Genomic DNA, 11,594 nt, shown 5'->3' on the forward strand with positions numbered 1-11,594 from the left:
GGGGTATAGGGCTGTGGAGGTGGAGGAGGAGGTCGCCGGCGAGGGGCTGGGGAAGAGGACATCGGCGGCGGGGTTGGTTGAAGCCGACGCTTTTCTCCTTCTCCGCGTTACGGCAAAAAGTAAAGAATTGAAACTTAAAGGGCCGTGCGAACTGATCTTGACACCGTGTTGGCGATGTCGAAATTCTTGCTGATTATCCCGGTGGTCAGCCTGAGTGCAGTTGGCCTTCTCTATCGCCTCGTCGACCATCCTGCAGAGTGCACACACAGGCAGGAGCCTGAGTGCAGTTGGCCTTCTCTATCGCCTCGTCAACCATCCTGCAGAGTGCACACACAGGCAGGCAAAAAGGCACTTGGTCAGACGCTAGAAGTTCAGAATTCAAGAACCAGTTTAATTGTCGTCACGTGGAAACTTTGGCGTACTTGAACTTCACGAGGGACATCACGGGGCCAAATTTAAATAAGTATTTTTTGTGTTATATATGCCGTACATTTTTCTATAAGTAATTTTAGGAGCTCAATGGCGGTTAGGAGCATGTTAACTAACCTGGAAGATGGGTAGGAATATCTTGATCCGTATATGGTTAGTTATCTGGCTGATTTCAAATACTTCCGGCTGATGAAACTGAATTCCACTCTCACGCTCAAAAAGCGACCATTCTCGAAGACCATTTCACAGCAATTATCGGCTCAGCACCACACACCTTCTGGTCCTTCGATCCTAAAAATACTACCCCAAACGTTACCACAACTTAGCTCGCTTGACTCCCCCTTCACACTAGATGAAATTAAAAATGCGTTCCTCCAAATGAACCCCCTAGCTAGCCCAGGACCGGATGGCTTCGGCCCGCTGCTCTACAGAAAATACTGGAACTTGGTTAAGGCTCACATCCACTCTTTCATGACGGACTTTCAAAACCTTAACGCTCATATTGAAAGCCTTAACAGAGCACACCTCATTCTACTACCCAAAAAAAATCACGCCAACACTCCCCACGCCTACCGCCCGATCTCCCTTCAAAATTGTCCCATCAAATCCTTGCAAAAGTGCTTACCAACAGACTAAAACCGATAATACCACTGCTTGTCCATGGCAACCAAACTGGTTTCATTCGAGGGCGTACCATAGCTGAAAATTTTATCTTCGCTGCAGACCTCATAGGCGCCTGCCATACCAGAAAAGCCCCAACCATGGTCATTAAATTGGACTTTAGCAAAGCCTTCGACTCCCTCTCTTGGGACTCTCTTGCTTCCATCTTTCGCTGCCGCGGCTTCCCGCCAAAATTCTCAGCATGGGTTCATGACCTCCTAGCAACCGGGAAAACTGCCGTGATGCTGAATGGGATCCCCAGAAACTGGATAAATTGCAAAAATGGGCTCAGACGGGGTGGCCCTATCTCGCCCTACCTCTTCATCATCGTTGCTGATCTCCTACAACAAATGATCCAACAAGACTGCGACCTAGCTCATATCAGTCACCCCCTGTTCTCGCATCTCCCGCCAAACGTTTTACAATATGCCGACGACACCATCATCATCGCCAAGGCATCCAATGACGCTGCTCAGCAGTTAAAAAACATCCTTCACGATTTCGCCATGGCCACTGGCCTCACTATCAACTTCGCAAAAACAACTTTCGTACCCATGCACGTCAGCACTGCCATGATAGACTCCATTGCCTCCACCTTGCAATGCCCAACCTCAACTTTTCCACAGATCTACCTAGGCCTCCCCCTAACACCCACACGACTACCTACAAATGCCTTCCTACCGATTATCGAACGCTGCCGTAAATTCTTGACGGGTTGGTGCGCAAAAATCCTCTCCAAAGGGGATAGGCTCATCCTATTATCAGCTGTCCTCGACTCCCTTCTAGTCTACTTCATGTCAGTCTTCCCCATCCCCAAAAATGTTCTAAAAACCCTAGACTCTATTCGACGAGCTTTTTTTTGGGCTGCGGAGGAAACTTGCACTGGTGCTCAATGCTTAGTTGCCTGAAAAAATGTGTGTAAACCAAAGAACTGTGGTGGTCTAGGTCTAAAAAATCTTCATCAGAAGAACAAATACTTACTTATGAAATTTGCTGTAAAAGCTCTATTACCAGACAAAACACCTTGGTTAGACTGGATCGCCTTGCAACACCCAAATGCCCTCATTGCTCCACAAAATAGCCACTCCTTCATTTGTCGAACAATAAATCAACAGCTGCCAGCACTCCATGCCATCTCATTTGTACTCACAAACTCCGGCACTAATACGTACTTCTGGCTAGATACTTGGATACACAACAAACCCCTTGCTACTTTATTCCCCTGCCTATATTCACACAACTATACCACTAGCTCGTGTGGCTGCTGTCCTGAATCACGGTTTGGAAACAATCCTACGGAATCGCCTAACGTCTGATGCTGCTATCGAGTTGTGCTCTTTGTTGTCTCTCCTACAGGATTTTCGGTTGTCGACAGGACCGGACGAGCGCTACCTCAATGGTGGCATGCGCTTCTCCACGAGGGCAGCATACACGCTAATCATGGGCACCAACGACGACGACGACGACGACGTGCATGCCGTTGCCATCTGGTCTTCATGCATTTCAAATCGCATGAAGATCTTTGCATGGCTCCTGTTTCGGGATCGACTCAACTCAAAAAGCAACCTTTAGCGCAAACATATTGTCACCGACTCACTATGCCAACGCTGCGAACATGATGGTGAAACAAGCTCACACATATTCCTGGACTGTCTGCTTTCACAACGTATTTGGCAACGGATCGGCCTCTCTCCTTCGAGTAGCATTGATGGACTCTGGGACTGCTGTCTACCTACACAGGTGGATGCGGTAATCTGGCACTCCGTCCTCCTCATCATCCTATGGAAGATTTGGGATTTAAGAAACGCTATGACCTTCAAGCAACAAAATCATCACAGTATCCTCACCCTCAGGCGAATCGTGGATGACCTCATGCTCTGGACGCACCGGATGAAGAAATCGGTGTACAAGCAGGCCGCTTCCTCCTGGCGTTCCTACCTCTTATCACAACTACTGAACTACACGTGCTTATGTAATTCCCCTTTGTAATCAGTCTGACGATGGGTTACAAACTTGAGAAATATATTTAGGTGGGGAGCCCCCCCACCCCCCGCGGTGATTTTTCAAAAAAAAAAAAAAACTTCCGACGATTGTATGCATCCCTAGACTATCGCACCATACATAATTGTGCGATCTGCAAATCGCATCGCAGGCTTGGGAATGTGACAATCAAGGCATATCTCGTACTCCCTCCGTTCGGAATTACTTGTCTTGAAAATGGATGTATCTAGAACTAAAATACATCTAGATACATCCATTTTTGCGACAAGTAATTCCGAACGGAGGGAGTAGTTAATTAGACATGTCCCCTCTATATGTACTGAGGTGAGAGAGGGGGTCGTGGCCATTTTGCCTCATAATGCGTCTATCTCATAATCACATACACAGTTCGGCCTGAGCCTTCTTATGGTTGGACAATGTCAGTATACCATCACAATCATATTATTTGTTTACATATGTATGTATATATTTGCATATTCTGGACTGTTATTCCATATAATACTACCGATGTAATAGGTCGGCCTGAGCCTGAGAGCGCCTATGGAGATGGCCATGCCAACGCGACTATGGCAGTCTCGTCAATAGATGAGAGCAAAGTTACTTTGAAATTTTGTGTTATTAGAGATTGTAAGACAAAAGGTGAATTCTGGGGCTGGAATGGAGGGTGCTACTGTTGCCTCAATGTGCCAGGCATACCATGTTTTGAACACCAATATCAGTGTAATCAGAATTGCCCACCAATCTGAAATAAGGTTGTGCAATTCGAGAATATATAAATTAAGTCAATAAAATAAGATGTTGGCTGATGGTTTGATGAACAGGGTACCTTTTCTTGAGCGTATATCTGTGCTAATAAAAACATCAGATGGAAGTCAAATGTGGCCAATCTTATCTTATTTATATTTACTAATTGGTGGCACAATTTATGCTCTTGATTTTTTGCAAAACAAAATACAAGTCAAGTGGTTGATTTTAGTAGAAAATAATGGGTGTTGAATTCATGACTTACCTCATAATCTCTACTACTTATCTCTATTATTATATTTATAAAAGAGCAAACATTATCTTCTGTAAACGTCTCCCATAAAACATACACAGACTCATTGTCATCGTGTGATTAGACCAACTAAATTTAATCTAACAACTAGCGTCAATCTAATCTATTATCTGGTGTACACTTAGTGATTTATACTGACTGACCGTACTCAATCGCCGCAGAGGAAAATACCAAACTCCATGCCCCATGCCCGCAACCCCTACAATCACGAAAAACAAAGAAACCGCCGGCCCTTCTCGCCGCCTCTACGACGCCCTCGTCAGCGTTCTCCCGCCGCTCCCAACACGCGCCCCTCTGTGCCTGGGCGCCGTCGTCATGCGCTTCTTCTGTGGTGTACGACACCCCTGCTGGCGGCCCCCGCTCCCCGCCCCTTTTCGGTTGTCGGCCTCACCCTGGGTTGCATGTGCGTCGGCCTCCCGCTCGTCTCCCGTTGTCCCGGATCACGAGAAGAGACGGACAAATTGAGAGAGGGAAAATGGACCTCCAGGCCAAAACCCACAAGGAGAAGGCGGTTGGCCACGTGAGATAGACGAGGGGGGAGCATGTGAGAGGAGAAAGCAATTAGCGGCGGCAATTTCGATCTGCCTCAGTGCGGCCGTGGGCGGGCTGACCTTGGGTTGGAATAATTGCTCGAAAGTATAACTGGCCATCCCACGGGTCGGGCCGGGCTTTGGTCGGCCTACCCAAGCCCAACGCAGAAAACCCAGGCACGGGACCGGCCCGACTCGGGCGTCGGGCCTAGAAATCAGGCCCAAGCCCGACCCATTAGTGTAAAAGCCCGCCAGGCCTCGGGCCGTGTCTCTTCGTTAAATCGCAAATATGGCGGGTCCAGGCCTGGCCTTGCCTTCGGGCTCAATATCTAGGCCCAGGCCCGACCTGTGAGCAACATCGGCTCGGGCTTTCTTGGGCCGAGTCTGGTCAGGCCATCCGGCCCGGGCTGTCATGGCCAGGTATACTCGAAAGTGCCAATGAAAATGTATTGCGCAGAAGTGACGTGCAAAACAGGAGGTGTGCAAATTGAAAACATTGGGTCGGCGATTCCTGAACAAAAGGATCGGTAGTCAAACAATTGAATTTGGTTTGTTGTTATAGTATGGATAATTCCAAGTGCTTCGATGGTTGAGCATGTGGTTGTGCAGCCTAGCGACCCGAGTTCAATTCCTAGAATTGACAGGTGATGCACAGGGGTTTTCCCCGTTTATTGAGGATCATCCTTGGTGTGTGGTGGAACCTATCATCAAGAAATATCTTGATACTCATTTAAAAAATTCTGAGAACCATGTTTATCTTGGTACTCATACTAAAATGGCCGTATACATCACTGGTTGGTGCAAAGGCCGGGAAGTAAAAATCTCTCCCATTTTAAAGGACAAACAGGAGTCTATCACTCCCCTGGGTCGCCCCCGTGTGGCGACCAGGGGGAACCCTAGCACCGCCAAGCCCTCGACCCTCTCTCACCTCTCCTGCCCGTCGCCGCCGGGCAAAGCCCGGTTGGCATCGGCGGCGGCGGGATCTCTCCTCCCCGCAGCGGCCAGACCTGGCGCGGGTGACGTTCGGCGGCAGTTGGCGGCGTGTTGGCGACGGGGCGCGCCGGCAAGGGCTCAGGGGGCGACGGCAGGAGCTGCTTCCCCCAGTGGTCGCGTAGGGGGCCGTTCGGGGCGCGCCTATGGTGGTCGTGGTCGATCTGCTTCAGATCTGACCGCCGACGCCTCTTGGGCGGCGCGGGGATCTCGGGGCGGCGGCCTCGATCGGTGGCGCACGGTGCGGCCTACCTGGCGGGCAGCACCCGCGGGTGCAGATGGGGGGCCTTCCACGGCTGCGTGGGCGGCGTGGACGCGGTAGCACTACGATGGCTCCTCGATGGCCGCCCGGAGTTCCATGGGAGGCGTCGTCTCCGACTCGATCTACTCCGGTTCATGCTGGCTACGGTAGCGACTACGGTCGATGCCAATACTGCCTGGACGAATCTGGCGGGTGGGCATGGATCCGGGGGAAACTCCAGGCCGGCATGGCGGCCGCACCAAAGTCGACACCCTCGGCGCCGATTACCTTCCTGGAGGCTTCGGTGTGGATCATACGCCCCCCCACCTCTGCCATGAGCGCAGGCGAAAGCCTCCGTTCCTCTGTTTTGACGATGATGGCACTTTGTTGTCGTGTTCCTTCCTGAAGGCGTCGGCCGAGGACTGCTCAGGGTGGTGGAGTTGCTGGTAGTTCGGAGTCGACGCGAGATGGCATGTAGGTGGAGCGGTGTGGCATCAGTAGTATCATTGACGGTGGGTCTCGGCGGCATGGCGCAGTCGTGTCTCGGCGTCCGATGCGCGGAGATGGACTCGCGCAGGAGGAGGAAGCTGTCTGGCATCATGGTGGCATCAACGGTAGCTAGACCGTGCAAGGTAGATGCAACAGTACATCTCTGAAGATGGATTGGTGGAAGGTGGCTGCGGCGGCCTCATACCCGGCATGCGTCCTGGTTGAGGAGTGCGCCGGACTGGTAGGTGCCCCATACCCGACAGGCGTCCTGGTTGGGGTCTTAGATGTTTAGGTTTGGCTGCGATGTCTGTTTGGTATTAGGCCCAGACTATCAGTGCCCCTTCATCATTTGGATAGGTGTAGCGACAGTTGTTGGTTAGACGGTGGCTTTAGTCTTGCTGTTGTATGACTTTGTAAGGTCTTGTGAGAATAATTAATAAAGTGGCCGTATGCATCGCCCAGATGCAGAGGCCGGGGGTCATCCTCCTTTTCTAAAATAATTAAGAAAACCGAGGTTAGAGAAAATCATACAAAGATGGGTACAGAGTGAATTTTGGGATGGTTTGTTCATAGGATATATTCTTGGGATTCAAAGCAAAGACTCGACTGTGCCCCTCCTCATACTATGGTGGTAATATGCTCGACATGAATCTTGGATTCACCAAAATACCTAGAAAGTATAAACATAGAAGCTTGAGGAGGACAACAACTAGAAAAGTTGTTTGCAGGGGTCGCAAATTATCTCCCATACAAAGGGGTATTTAACCAAAAACTACCACATTTCATGGAAATATGCCAAGAAACTACCACTTTACGAATTTGTGCCGAAAACTACCATTTTTTTTGCCAATCTGTGACTAAAAACTACCATGTCGGTAAAGTTCCCGATTCGCCTCTTCTAAATGCCTTTCTGACAGGATGGGCCCACCAGTCAGGTGAGCTTGGGCCGAAAATCCTCCCAGCCATGGTGAGTCGGCATCAGCAGGCGCGGGTCGTCGCGGGAGGCCGCGAAGGCGGAGGCAGGGCCCGGGTCACCGTGGTAGGCGGCGAACTTGGAGACAAGGTGCGGGTCGACCTGGTAGGCGCCGAGGGTGGAAGAAGAGCCCGGGCCGCCGTGGCAGGCGCCGAAGGTGGAAGCAGAGCCCGGGACGCCGTGGTCAGCGCCCAAGGCGGAGGCAGTGAGCGGGACACCATGGTCGGGGCCGAAGGCGAAGGCAGCGGGCGGGCCGCTGTGGTCCGCGCCGAAGTTGGTATTGGAAATATGCCCTAGAGGCAATAATAAAATGATTATTATTATATTTCCTTGTTCATGATAATTGTCTATTGTTCATGCTATAATTGTATTAACCGGAAACAGTGATACATGTGTGAATACATAGACCACAACATGTCCCTAGTGAGCCTCTAGTTGACTAGCTCGTTGATCAACAGATAGTCATGGTTTCCAAACTATGGACATTGGATGTCATTGATAACGGGATCACATCATTAGGAGAATGATGTGATGGACAAGACACAATCCTAAGCATAGCACAAGATCGTGTAGTTTGTTTTCTAAAGCTTTTCTAATGTCAAGTATCAGTTTCTTAGACCATGAGATTGTGTAACTCCCGGATACCGTAGGAGTGCTTTGGGTGTACCAAACGTCACAACGTAACTGGGTGACTATAAAGGTACACTACAGGTATCTCCGAAAGTGTCTGTTGGGTTGGCACGAATCGAGACTAGGATTTGTCACTCCGTATGACGGAGAGGTATCTCTGGGCCCACTCGGTAATGCATCATCATAATGAGCTCAATGTGACCAAGTGGTTGGTCACGGGATCATGCATTACAGAATGAGTAAAGTGACTTGCCGGTAACGAGATTGAACGAGGTATTGGTGTAGGGTTTCGTAGTAATTTCAAAAAATTTCCTACGCACACGCAAGATCATGTGATGCATAGCAACGAGAGGAGAGAGTGTTGTCTACGTACCCACGCAGACCGACTGCGGAAGCGTTGACGCAACGTAGAGGAAGTAGTCGTACGTCTTCCCGATCCAACCGATCAAGCACCGAAACTACGGCACCTCCGAGTTCGAGCACACGTTCAGCTCGATGACGATCCCCAGACTCCGATCCAGCAAAGTGTCGGGGAAGAGTTCCGTCAGCACGACGGCGTGGTGACGATCTTGATGAACTACAGCAGCAGGGCTTCGCCTAAACTCCGCTAGAGTATTATCGAGGAATATGGTGGCTGGGGGCGCCGCACACGGCTAAGGAATAGATCACGTGGATCAACTTGTTGTACCTTTGGTGCTAGCCCTGCCCCTCTATTTATATGTTGAGCCCCGGGGTCGAAACTTGGAGCAAAAGCCTCCTCAAAGTCGGTTTTGCCCGAAAGGCAAGAGTCCCACTCGGACTCCAGGACCAAACGCCACAATCCTTGGCGTCTGGCCCAGACGCCATGGGCCTCGGCGTCTGGCCCAGGGCCAGACGCCAGGGTCTCTGGCGTTTGGCCCCCTGGCCTCCGCAAAACTCCTTTTGCACCGACCTAAAGCCTCATGGGCTTGACCCCTTGGCCTAACCATATCATCCAATATATGAATCTTTACGTCTCGACCATTTCGAGACTCCTCGTCATGTCCCCGATCTCATCCGGGACTCCGAACTCCTCCGGTACATCAAAACATGTAAACTCATAATATAACTGTCATCGTAACCTTAAGCGTGCGGACCCTACGGGTTCGAGAACAATGTAGACATGACCGAGACACGTCTCCGGTCAATAACCAATAGCGGGACCTGGATGCCCATATTGTCTCCTACATATTCTACGAAGATCTTTATCGGTCAGACCGCATAACAACATACGTTGTTCCCTTTGTCATCGGTATGTTACTTGCCCGAGATTCGATCGTCGGTATCCAATACCTAGTTCAATCTCGTTACCGGCAAGTCTCTTTACTCGTTCCGTAATACATCATCTCACAACTAACATATTAGTTGTAATGCTTGCAAGGCTTATGTGATGTGTATTACCGAGAGGGCCCAGAGATACCTCTCCGACAATCGGAGTGACAAATTCTAATCTCGAAATACGCCAACCCAACATCGACCATTGGAGACACCTGTAGTACTCCTTTATAATCACCCAGTTACGTTGTGACGTTTGGTAGTACCCAAAGTGTTCCTCCGGTAAACGGGAGTTGCATAATCTCATAGTCATAGGAACATGTATAAGTCATGAAGAAAGCAATAGCAACATACTAAACGATCGGGTGCTAAGCTAATGGAATGGGTCATGTCAATCAGATCATTCTACTAATGATGTGACCTCGTTAATCAAATAACAACTCATTGTTCATGGTTAGGAAACATAACCATCTTTGATTAACGAGCTAGTCAAGTAGAGGCATACTAGTGACACTTTGTTTGTCTATGTATTCACACATGTATTATGTTTCCGGTAAATACAATTCTAGCATGAATAATAAACATTTATCATGATTATAAGGAAATAAATAATAACTTTATTATTGCCTCTAGGGCATATTTCCTTCAGTCTCCCACTTGCACCAGAGTCAATAATCTAGTTCACATCGTTATGTGATTTAACACCAATATTCATATCTGTATATGATTAACACCCATAGTTCACATCATCATGTGACCAACACCCAAAGGGTTTACTAGAGTCAATAATCTAGTTCACATCGCTATGTGATTAACATCCAAAGAGTACTAAGGTGTGATCATGTTTTGCTCGTGAGAGAAGCTTAGTCAACGGGTCTGTCACATTCAGAGCCGTATGTATTTTGCAAATATTCTATGTCTACAATGCTCTGTACGGAGCTACTCTAGCTAATCGCTCCCACTTTCAATATGTATCCAGATTGAGTCTTAGAGTCATCTGGATTAGTGTAAAAGTTTGCACTGATGTAACTTTTACAACAAACTCTTTTATCACCTCCATAATCGAGAAACATCTCCTTAGTCCTTACTAAGGATATTCTTGACCAATGTCCAGTGATCTACTCCTAGATCACTATTGTACTCCCTTGCCAAATACAGAGCAAGGTATACAATAGGTCTGGTACAAAGCATAGCATACTTTATAGAACCTATGACTGAGGCATAGGGAATGATTTTTCATTCTCTTTCTATTTTCTGCTGTGGTCGGGATTTGAGTCTTACTCAATTTCATACCTTTGCAACACAGGCAAGAACTCTTTCTTTAACTGTTCCATTTTGAACTATTTCAAAATCTTGCCAAGGTATGTACTCATTGAAAATCTTATCAAGCGTCTTGATCTATCTCAATAGATCTTGATGCTCAATATATAAGTAGCTTTTTACTGAGGTCTTTTCCTTTTAAAGAACTCCTTTAAAACACTCCTTTATGCTTTGCAGAAAAATTCTACATCATTTCTGATCAACAATATGTCACTCACATATACTAATCAGAAAGGCTGTAGTGCTCCCACTCACTTTATTGTAAATACAGGCTTCATCGTAAGTCCATATAAAACTATATGCTTTGATCAACTTATCAAAGCATATATTCCAACTCCGAGATGCTTGCACCAGTCCATAGATGGATCGCTGGAGCTTGCACATTTTGTTAGCACCTTTAGGATTGACAAAACCTTCTGGTTGCATCATATACAACTCTTATTTAATAAATCCATTAAGGAATGCAGTTTTGACATCCATTTGCCAGATTGCATAAAATGTGGCAATTGCTAACATGATTCAGATAGACTTAAGCATCGATACGAGTGAGAAAACCTCATCGTATTCAACACCTTGAACTTGTTGAAAAACTTTTGCAACAAGTCGAGCTTGGTAGATAGTAACACTACTATCAGTGTCCGTCTTCCTCTTGAAGATCCATTTATTTAACATGGCTTTGCTGATCATCGAGCAAGTCAATCAAAGTCCATACTTTGTTGTCATACATGGATCATATCTCAGATTTTATGGCCTCAAGCCATCTCGCGGAATCTGGGCTCATCATCGCTTCCTCATAGTTCGTAGGTTCATCATGGTCTAGTAACATGACTTCCAGAACATGATTACTACACCACTCTGGTGCAGATCTTACTCTGGAAGACCTACGAGGTTCTGTAGTAACTTGATCTGAAGTTTTATGATCAATATCATTAGCTTCCTCACTAATTGGTGTATTTGTCACAGGAACTGATTTCTGTGATG

The sequence above is a fragment of the Triticum dicoccoides genome, chromosome 1B (genome assembly GCF_002162155.2).
Source record: "Triticum dicoccoides isolate Atlit2015 ecotype Zavitan chromosome 1B, WEW_v2.0, whole genome shotgun sequence".
Taxonomy (NCBI): Eukaryota; Viridiplantae; Streptophyta; class Magnoliopsida; order Poales; family Poaceae; genus Triticum; species Triticum dicoccoides.